Source organism: Capsicum annuum, chromosome 4 (assembly GCF_002878395.1).
Source record: "Capsicum annuum cultivar UCD-10X-F1 chromosome 4, UCD10Xv1.1, whole genome shotgun sequence".
Classification (NCBI taxonomy): domain Eukaryota; kingdom Viridiplantae; phylum Streptophyta; class Magnoliopsida; order Solanales; family Solanaceae; genus Capsicum; species Capsicum annuum.
The window spans coordinates 87506569-87518216 of record NC_061114.1 but is presented as its reverse complement, the minus strand read 5'-3'; positions in this window follow the sequence as shown (position 1 = coordinate 87518216).

Below are 11648 nucleotides of genomic sequence, written 5' to 3'. Positions count from 1 at the left end.
GGTTAAGGGGTTTAGCTACTCATAATGTAAAGAGCAATACAGCTTGTTGAATTTATAATGCTATGGAATAGTACTTACAGCAAAAGTGAATAGAAACAGTTGTATCTTGGATTAAATTGCAGTTGAAAAATCCCAAAAAATAATATGATAATCTCTCCAAAGCTAACTGTAAACTTGTATCAAAAACTAGAGAGCAAATAAGTGAAGTTCAAGTCTAGAAAGTCGAGTACCAGCCCCCAAGAAAACCCTAAACAATACTTTAAATAGTTCACTATAATTATGGAAATAAAATCACAGAGTTCAGTAATTTCTCGGACAGGTGACAATATTTTATGATGCCTTATCAAGAGTCTGACGACTTATCACAGATGTCGTCAGCTCCTCTTCACTTTTGACATTTGCTACCTTAGGCTGACGATGAAGCTGGCAGCTTATCAGATCTTTGTTGACTTATCACAGATGTCGTCGATGATTTACTTCAGCTCTTATGTTCTACCTTAGGCTTACAACGATCTTGATGGCTTATCACAACTCTAATGGCTTATCACATGTCATCGTCACTTCTTCTAACTGAATCCCATTCTCTGTTTAAGGCTGATGATGAAGCTGATAACTTATTAGAGTGCTGACGACTTATCAGGAATGTCATCAGCCACACTTCTCTTCTATTTACTTCAGATTTCAACTCTCTTACTTTCATCATTGTTGGTTCTCTTGCATCCTGACTTCCACTGCAAAATCAAAGATATAACAATCAAAAACAACAAAAGTTGCTTCAGACTTTGCAATTATTCTCAGTTAAAAGCCTCAAATGTGTTAGTATCTGCTCACACATTAGATTTATGAGTGAAAGCCCTAAATACCAACATGGGTTTAATGGGTGGAAGCTCCAAACTCTAGAAAGCTCAAGGCCATCTTCAAAGAAAAGATTTTGCATGAACTTTAGGAATGCCCATCATCCTTAAAAGAATGATGTGGAAACCAAAGCAATGATGGACAATTATGTGTGTATTTTGCTAATTTTCTTAGACATGAGGGTGATTGTGAAGTTAATTATACCATGGATATCATCCTAGAAATAGGGATGCCTAAATTGAGGCTTGGTTACCAAATATTGAACACACCCATTAGGTATTTGAAAGAATCAATGGGTGAAATTTTGGTGTACTATTGAAAGACTAGCATCAAAATCTATAACCGAACCTACCCATAATTAATTTATCAAATTAATCCAGATTAGTAGAACCCACGTGTCATTCCCTTAGTAATACATAATCTCAAGATCCGTACTTAATTGTTAAAACTCTAATTATTCATGGCCCCAAATTTATAATATAAAAACCTAAAGAGAAACATTAGTGTAGACTCCTATCTTCCTCATTTTTATCTTTTTGTACTATTGGTTTGAATTTAATTTGTATCTATTATTTCAAATTAACTTTATTTCAACTCCCATTGTTCCTCGTGGATTCGACCCTGACTACAAAGTTGGGTAAATATATTGACGATGACCGCCTTGAACTTCAATTGAAGTGTCATTGTCGGGGAACAATTTGGCATATTAAGTTAGTTTGAAATTTTAGCTTACTTTCTTGAATTCAAGCTTGTACATATTTATTTGTGATTTTGTTTTATAGGTAAATTTTTATTTTATTTTATTTTTCTCTATGGCATCTTCGAACAAGTATGATGTCGGTAGTTGGGAATCCTACCATGGCAACCCATGTCCAATTTATGATGGACCACACTTCAGGAGAGATTATAACTATGCTTCCTGGATAGAGATAGACCTACCATCTCAATCCTATAGGGAGTCTAGGTGTTTTTTATGTAGTGGTCAAGAAGGACGTTGGGATGACTATCCAAATTCCCCCTCCCCCTATTATGCTAAATGAGTTGCTAGTTCTTCTTATGAGCTTGCTAGGTCTTATGATGAAATGAAGAAAGAGCAACTTACCGATTCCAATAGCATTAACCCAAGGCTACTAGCTATTTTGGATCGGTTGGATACAATGTGGGAGAATTTAAAAGACATACATCAAGAGGCATTAAGAATTACAAGTGTCAAAATGGAGCAAATGAGCAAAAAAGAAAAGCTTGAAACCACCACTACTTTGTCTATCCTCAAAAAGGAGGTTCATCAAGAAGAGAAACCAAACTATGATGATGAGCTTTATGGCAAAGACTCTTTGGTGACTTCACAATCTAGCAAACCAAATGAGGAAAAAAAATCCAAAATAAAAGGAATGGTGCTAGAGTCTCAAGAAGAATCAAGGCAAATCTCTTATGATGACTCTAGCTCATTCCGGGGTGAAGATACTTTGGAGGAACCAATTTCAAAATTAGGGTTTTGACCTCATTCAAACTACTTCTCAACATTGTGCTTAGAAGATGTGATGAGAATCCATCTACCTAGGCAAATGGTGGATTGTGAGGAGGAGGAGTATAATCCCTATATCTTGGAATTGTATATTCTAAAGGAGCATATGGAACCCCATACAAACAAAGGCCAAGGAACTCAACTTTTGATGTACAAGGAATGGCATGTTGATAAGCTCACTTTTACCAAAGGAGACCATCCAAAAATTCAATGTGAAGTTGGGTAAAAGGTTCAAATCTTCAAAATAGCGAAATCGAAGCTTACTTGCCATTTCATCACCTCTTCCAAGCCTCATCTTAGAAGATCTGAATCTTTTTTCCTTCTGCCGCTCATTGCATATTAAACAAAAGTTGGGATAGAGATCCAAATCTTTTAAGTGAAAGCACAAAAAGAAGTAGTGAAGGCATCATGCTACGACGTTAAACTAAGCGCTCGATGGGAGGTACCCCCTCACGCCATAAAAAGTGGCATATATATTTTTCAATTCATGTATAGTAGAGTAGATATTTTTTTTGTTTATGCGTGCATAATCCATGAAATGTTGGTCCTAAGAGAAATTTTGATTGAATGTAAAAAAAGAACATGTGAAATTGGAAGTTTGGACTGAACAAGAAGTGCAGGAGACACAGTTGTTTGGTCTCAGTTATCATGGCTGTTGTCCATATGATCGCAGAAGTCGCAGGTCCACGATCGTAAAACTAAGACCGTGGTCACAGTCTAAATAGATTAAAAAGACCGTCCGAATACCTTTTTCCCACATGCCTCTTTTTCAAATTTACTTAAATTCTCTCCATATTTTTGTTTTGTGTAGAATATCTAAGAGTCATTTCATTCCTTTCATCAACTAATTTGGTAAGTTGTCTCAACTCCCTTAATTTGGATATAATTACATGCATAGAACTTATAGTTTAGGGAAAGGCCTAAAATATCATTTTCAATGACAAATGCATACTTGTTTGTGATTATGGTTATGGTTATCTATTGTAGTTAGTGTACACATTAATGGGGAAGTCTTAAGTACCCAGATATAAGCCTTAAACGATTGAAAAAAAAATGTGCACCATGTGTTCGATTCAACACCGCTATGAATTCTATGTTAAATTTTTTTAGTTTGGGGTTATAATCATGAAGTCTAGGCTTAAGTTCCTTAATTATACTGTTTAGGTGCTTAGTGGAACACAAATTTGGGGATAAAATTATAGTTTGGGTAAAAAGTGCAGAACTATCAACTATGGTCTCAGGTACCGCGATTGTAGTCCCGATGACCGCGATTATAGCACCGCGGTCGCAGTCACTGACCTACGATTTTCATACTTGAGGGTAGTGTCTGCAAAAGACAAAATTTCTACACAGCTATTTCTTCCCTCAGAGCCTTCTAATATGCAACCATATGAGCCTATTTGATTTATCTAACATGTTTTTAAGTGTGATAATAATAATGATGGTCTACAATAATTTATAAGTACTAAGCCACCTCAGATATAAAAGGATTTGACAACAAAAAATTCATGACCCCACAATGTATGAAGTTCTACAATACAGACCTAGACAAAACTAAGTTGCTCCTTGAAAGGGGTATCAGCTTAGATAAAGTGAAGAAAAATTTCCTAAGTTTTCATGCCAGACTTAATCAGATCGGGTGGATATGTTTTACCCCAGAACCCTATATTTCTAATGAGCAATGGGTACGTGAACTCTACGCTAAACTAATGAAGCTTCTTTCACATACCTGATAATGACTATTAGGGGAAGACAAGTAAACTTTAGGATCGAGCAAATCAACTAGGTATATAGGCTCCCAGATACTGACATGGAGCAATTTAATGGAAAAGCATGTGATCCGGGGATCTGGATGGTGGATATTTTATGTTTTTGCAAAGAGGTTCCTTGGGCCACTACCAAGAGAGACATTATGATGATTGATTTCATAGCTGAGGCGAGGTTTTAGTTGAATATCGTCTGAAGCCAGGTATTGCAGTACCATTATCATAGATATGTGATCTCAGATGGTGGCCTATCTTCTCTCTTGTATCGCCCTAAATGTGGGTGAGATCATACATTCAGAATGGGCGTACTTCAAAAATCATAAAGGTACACATCTTCTCTTCCCTTCTCTTGTCACAGAGCTATGTAAGAGGGCACAGGTGGAAGAGTATCCTATAGATACCTGGGTGTTCCCAGGTCCCCATATCTTCCCACTCAAATTTAGAGGTGAGGGTGCCCTAGGTCAAAGAAAGAAGAGAAAGATGGACTCGAGCAAATCAGCCCAACAGGACATGAAATTTTGTACACCTTCGTCAGCCAACCCTCTTGATGATATCTCAGGTCATATGAGAGAGGTTAGGGAGCTAGTGTCCAGATTGCTGACTAGGAGAATTATCCACCGCTCGCTGCTCATACATAGCTCAATTAGACTATGAGAAATACAGGGAGAAGTAGGAGAAGAAGGGATCTATTGTTGCCCATTTGGAGAGAGCTTATTCAGCATTAGCTCACATGAGAAGATAGTAAAGAGAGAGAAGTGAGATAAATTCTTCAAGAATCTGTGGAAGGGGGTGAAGGGCATCTTCAAGGTGATCAATCCCAACCATCGACTACCTTTACCTAGGGTAGACAGTGAGAAAGAGGCCCTTACTGATTGGTCTGCTGATAATATTGATGGTGATGGTCTAGAGTCAGCGGGAGAGAGCAGCTCTTGATGCAGATTCAGGGAGACCTCTCTTACTCTTGCTTTATTGCACATGCAGTGGGACACTGCATTCCTTTTTAGTTGGGGGTGCCCCCGAATTTGTATTGTTGTGATGTTGGGTTGATGAATATTTCATTTTCTATTGTTGTCTTGGGATAACTCCTTGGATATTTTTTATTTGGTTTTTGGGATACTACATTTTTGTGCACTCAGATGGTGCCCATATTTTATGTATTAGCATGTGGTTTTAGTTTTAGTTTTTCTTCTTATTATATTTCTATATTTATTTTTATAATACATGACTAGCCTTGCCCTATGATAGATTAAGTTACAATATTCTTAAGGGTAAAGCATCGTGATTGGGTTTTGAGACATAAATGTAGGGAAATTCTGAGTACCCATAGCATTGTTGATTTGGGATCACGTTATACACCATTGCCTAAGTTTGAGTAGCCATATGGATGGTTTACCCGATTTAAGTCAACATGTGAGGCCAAGGCTTTGGTTGTTGCCATAGTTTAGCAAATTGTGTATGGTACTAATGTAAAATGAACAACCGTCTCCATCCAAAAATTTTCAAAACAAAATCAAGGGCATGGACACGAGCAATTTTGTAACAAAATTTTTTCTTGTTTTGTCGCTCCATAAATTTTTGACTTGTGAAAAAAAATAGATACACAAAAATTATCTCTAGCAGGAGGAATATTTGAGCTCCCTTGGCAAATTCTTACATGCCATGTGTGGTGAGATCTTTGCATTTATCTCTTGTATACTTGTGTAATATAGAACTTGCCCTGTTAGTCTTTCAAAGATAATTTTGATTGTATTTGGTTGGAGAATTAATCTTAGGCAATATTTGTGATTTTGAAAGCCATTTTATCCTAAAAAGCCTACCCAAGCATGAATGTAATCCCTAGTTACCCACTTTAAGCCTTTGGACCGTTATTTGGCAATTACATTACCAACCGTGAACTATTTTTTATCCCTCTTTCGAACCATACCCCTCTTGAACTTGGAAATGTAACTTGAGGTTAAAAGCCTAAGCTTGGGGTGGTGAAAGTTGATGGAACGAAGTTTGGGGACACAAAGTGTTAGTAAAATGCCAAATGTGCCGAAGTGTTGAAAATAAAGGAATAGAAAAAGAAAGGATCCAATAAATGAAGGAATTAGATGAAAATTGCAAGAAAAAAATAGAAAGAAAAATGGGTGAACAAAGGAAGAAAAAAGTAGGTATGCTAAAAGAGAGAAAAAAAAGATGAGTACTCCATAGTCAAAAAGACAGATTGAATAAGGTGACGTGAATGTTCAAGGAAGGGTGTAGACATGTTGTTCCCAAATGATATCCTGTCATAACCTGAACCTACGTTACAAGCTTAGAAAGCCTTTTGAGATCTCCGACCATTTACTTCCTTTATAGTGGCGATGGAGAATAGGGGAAATCCTATGGTATGACACTTGTTGCATAGAGATTTCTTTTGTGAGGAAGAGAGTTTTTGCACTTTAAATTTCTTGTTTCATATTTGGTAGTTTGGTGTGTGGAATTCTCTTTCTTATGAGGTTGGTATGTGAACAAGTTGAGGTGGGTGATTGTGTCACTTCCCGAACAATAAGGCAATTGGAGTATAGCGTAGTTGTGATAAAAAGGAATCCACTTCTAGAGTATTAGTTCTTGTTGCTTAGTTGTTCTTTAAAGTCTTATGCATCCTTGCATATTGCAATTTTATAATGAGGGGTGTAGTAAAGCTAGCCTAGCATATATGCAATGAGCTACCTATGGTGATGACTAAAGTTGAGGTCATTGTGATCTTTAAGGCATAAAGTTTGGGCATAGATGATTGTGCCTCATAGTTAGAGGTAGTGTTGCTTGAGGATAAGTAACAACTTTAATTTGGGAGTGTTAATGAGTGGTGATTTTACCAATTATTCTTACTAAACATTTGTACACATTACCTTGTTTTGAATGAATAAATGAAACATAAATGTGATTAAATACACTAATATTCACTCTTTAAAGACAAAGAGTTAAGGGGATAGAAAGATGTGGATTGGAGCATAAAATGACAAAAAAAGAGCAGGAAAGTGCAGTTGAAGACCTGGATCAGAAGGTCCTCAGTTACCGTAGTCGTGGTTTAGTGACTGCTATTACAGCAGTTAAGCAGGGTCAATCAACCGCGGTCGTATAAGTCTATCATAGTCACGGCCAAGCTGGTGTGATCGCGGCTTAGCAAAAGAGTTTAGCCTAAGTGTAAATCTGGAAATGCATGTGGATGATCCCAATTTTGACAAAAAGAGTCAAACCCTAGAATTATTCATCATGTTCCATCTTTCCCAATTTAGGTTTAGCTCTTGAGTTCATAACCTCCATTTTTGGAGAAGAAAATATTGTATAAATTTTAGGTGAAGAATTCATTGGAAACCTTCTAAGAGGAGGAATAACTCACTTCCATTGTTGATTTGTGGGAGTGGAAAGTTTGAAGTAACATTTACTTAAACTTTAATAAATCATTTCAATGGAGATTATAGGTATATATTTTCTTATTTATCTTATGTGTAGCTAGATCTCCATCTTGGTAAATAGGGGTTAAAGTGTGTATGGTTTGTTATTGTTAGCCTCTATTTGGTAGTTCATATTTATGGGTTTTATTACTGCTATGCCAACTTGGTTGAGATTTGTGGGTGAAAGCCCCAAATACCCACATGGATTTTATGGGTGAAAGCTCCAAACTCTAGAAAGCTCAAGGCTATCTTTGATAGAACGGCTTTGGGTGAACCTTAGGAATCCACATCATCCTTGAAAAAGGGATGTGGAGACCAAAGCAATAAAGGACAATTATGATTGTACTTTTCTAATTTTCTTAGACATAAGGGCGATTGTGAAGTTAACTATACCATGGGTGTCATCCTAGAAATAGGGATGCATAAATTAAGGTTTGGTTACCAAATGTTGAATACGAGTTAGCTGCTGTCGGAAAAAAAGCAATAGCCTTCGAGTCAATCCTGAGGCGGCTCCAACCCAAAGTATGAAACTGAGCGAAGTAAATTGAAAGAAGGAAGTAGTTCCATCAACTGAAGTTCTAGTTAGAAAGAGGGGTTGATAATCTAATCCCTCTTAGAGGTCTTATAGCAGAGTGAGTGATCTTCAAGCAGTCATCTATGAGTTGAAGCAAGAACAAAGAATCAATATAAAGTGGAAAGGCATTCTATTTTGCACGTCAAATTGAAATAAGGCCACCTTTTGATTGCAGCCAAGGCAAGAATGCCACGAATGGTGTTTAGCAACCTGAAGCAAATGTTTTCCCTCTCTCTAAAGGGGGCCCTTGATCCACTTGACTGGATGGAAAGGGGTTCGACTAATATTTTTGAAGAAATCCTTTAGCTACTAATCTAGCCTTATATCTATCTACAGAGTTAGGACTAGACTAAGTTAAACCATGTCTTTTTTCATTGGCATTGACCTACTTACTTTGACAGTTATGATTCCGCTTTCATGTCTTGGATTGGGTGAAAGTTTGGTGTTTTATTGAAAGACTAGCATCAAAATCTATAACTGACCCTACCCATATATTATTTATCAAATTGATGTTGATTAGTAACACCTACATGCCATTCCCTTAGTAATGCATAATCCCTAAATTTGTGCCTAATTTTTAAAACTATAATTATTCATAGACCAAAATTTATACTTGAAAAACCCAAAAAGAAACATTAGTGTAGACTCCTATCTCCCTCATTTTTATCTTTTGGTACTATTAGTTGTAATTTAACTTGTATCTATTATTTCAAATTAACTTGATTTGCACTCACATTGTTCCTCGTGGATTTGACCCCGACTTCAAATTTGGGTAAATACATTAACGACAACTGTCTTGCACTTCAATTGACGTGTAAGTTGAGCGTTATAATAGATATATATCATTTATGACTAGCCCAAAATTTTGGTTTAATTATCACCTAGTTTGTTTAGATTTTAGTCTTATTTTCCTATTTTGGATATTTCTTTGTTTAGGATTTAGTCTCGGGCCAAAACTACTAGTAAATGTCCTTAGATGAGAATTCTGGGGGTGACATTAACTCTAGAATGTTGATTTTAGGTTGAGGGGGCCCTTGGTTCAGGTCTCGAGGATTCTAGACTCATTTTTTATTATTGGGCGGATTATATAAAAAATAGAACTATAAGTATGGGTCCCATATTTAGTCGAAACCTTCTCGGATGAAAATTTTGATGATTTTATTAAAATCGAAATGTCGAATTTGGTATGGTAGCATAGTTCATTTGTGCACATGGTGTTCCAAACAAATCTCGAGTACCTGATCAGAGTCCATTTTTTGGCCTTGGAAAATTTGATGCATTAGTTTGCTGGTGAAACCACTTAAGTAATTATTTGACCTTTAAAGTTGTCATCGATTTAGCAGCATTAGGTCATTTTAGAAACCTTTTCCTCTTAAGTGATCAATATCCTCTTAAACGGGCAGCGCTTAAGTGTCCTAGACTTACTTAAGCAATAACCACACATATCATGCCAGACTGCTTAAGTTGTCAGGGAGCCGCTTAAGCAACTGTTGCTTAAGTGACTAGATGACCGCTTAAATGGCACATGGAAAATTTTTATCCCCTTTTCTCCAGCCGGTTTTCCACCATTTATTTCACCACTTCCACACCAAATTAAGTGCTCAAAGAGAGGAAAATATGGGAAAACATCCATTGAAGCTAAGGTAATCTAGGCTAACACTCCTTTGTCATTTTCCATTAATTTTCCTACAATTTTCACCCTAATCCATGGTAAATTCTTAGATTTAGGTCTTAAAATTTCAAAACTTTAAGCATTAATTTGAGACCCTCTTTATTTGTGCTAAACTTTTGAGCACACATTCATTGTCTTTCTAGGGACCCCTTGACGGATTTAATTTTGGATTTTATTTGTGGACCATGTAGGCGCATTCTTGACCCAAACTTTGACCTAACCCATAGTACAGCAGTATGGTTCTCATTTTACTCCTAATGATATATAGATTACTATTTTGATAGTATGGCATCATTTTGAGAGGATGGAGCAAAGATGAGTAATTTGTGGGTGACACAAGGATTCACAATTTAGCACAAGGTAGGCTTCTGTCTGCTTTTTTTCATGAGATAGTGTATGATATATGTTGAATGTTAGATAGGGATGTTAGTATGTGTTTATGGGTAGAATATTATAACTTAGTCTTATTTATGAGTTCAAAGAATAAAAGGGTGAATCAACCCTTAAGATAAAATACTTATTATGCTTCTAGAATCCTATTACTCTAGGTTGCTAGCATGTTAGGCATAGTTGAGGCTAATAACTCTTTAAAATAAGGTTTACTTCTTGACTCAATGGTTTATGATGGTTTCCCCGGATTATGTTATGGTTTGCTAGTTTTTTATTATTAGGTCAAAGGTCGTGATTATGATATTAGTTGAATTCTGAATGAATGATTTATCTTTGTAAAAGACGTGGCTAGTCTGTTGATGTTTAGATGCTTGTAGTGTATTACGTGTATACTGATGATGGACGTTCACAGATTCGATACATTCATGCCCACTAAATAGTACAATTTCAACTAAAAACATGATTTTACTACTGTTTTCCCTAAAAAGTTATTTATTTCCACTTTTCACTTTAAAATGAATTCTTTTATAATGAGAGTCATACTATTTTATTGAATGATTTATAAGATTTAAAGACTAAAATGATGTTTTAGATATCTGATCGAGATATATTTTGGTTCACGGTATTACTACTAGTATTTAATTTAGTCGAGAGAGAGAATTTGACCTTTTCTACACTTTTATTATGATTCAGTCATGGAGTTTATCTAAAGCAAAGGATTTAAGGAACTACACTCTTTTATCCATGGTTCAAGTTCATGCATTTATTATACATACATCTCTCCGGTAATATACGGAGTAGATTGATAATGATTATGATGATTGAAAATCCTTGATTGTTACTAGTTTGATGTATAGGGTACTCCTGAACCCCCTAGGGTCTCCTTTATTCGTGAACCATTGTGTTGTATAAGAGAGGCGTCGTAGGTCTTTTCTTTTCAAGCCATCAAGTTGGAGGAGATGTATACACTGGGTTACTTTATGGTAACTAGAGGGTATTATGGATTTACTTTGCATTCATTCTTGCATGCGCTTGCCTATCACCAATATACCCTATATCTATAAGCCTTATGGTGGGGTTGCATAGGCATAGATGATGAGTATTGCTTATTGTGTGTTGTGTGTTGATTGTACCTTCTGGGTTATGGAGCCCAGTTTAGGTATAGTTTATTCCAAATAGCTGGTTATTATATTATTGTTATTATTATTATGGCTAGTTTATTGCAGGCCGTTTATGGATTGATACTAAGGTTGAAGGTATGTTTCTGGTTTCTGATTCTTTCTCTTTTATAGTTATTTTATCATAAATAATTGTCTCATGTTTAGACGTATGAATTAGGGATCCTAATTATGCTAGAACTAGTTTCTACTATGATTAGGATGCTTTGAGATTCTAGTATAACTACTTGAGGTTGTATCTTTGAATTACTCTTGTTTTTGTATATGTA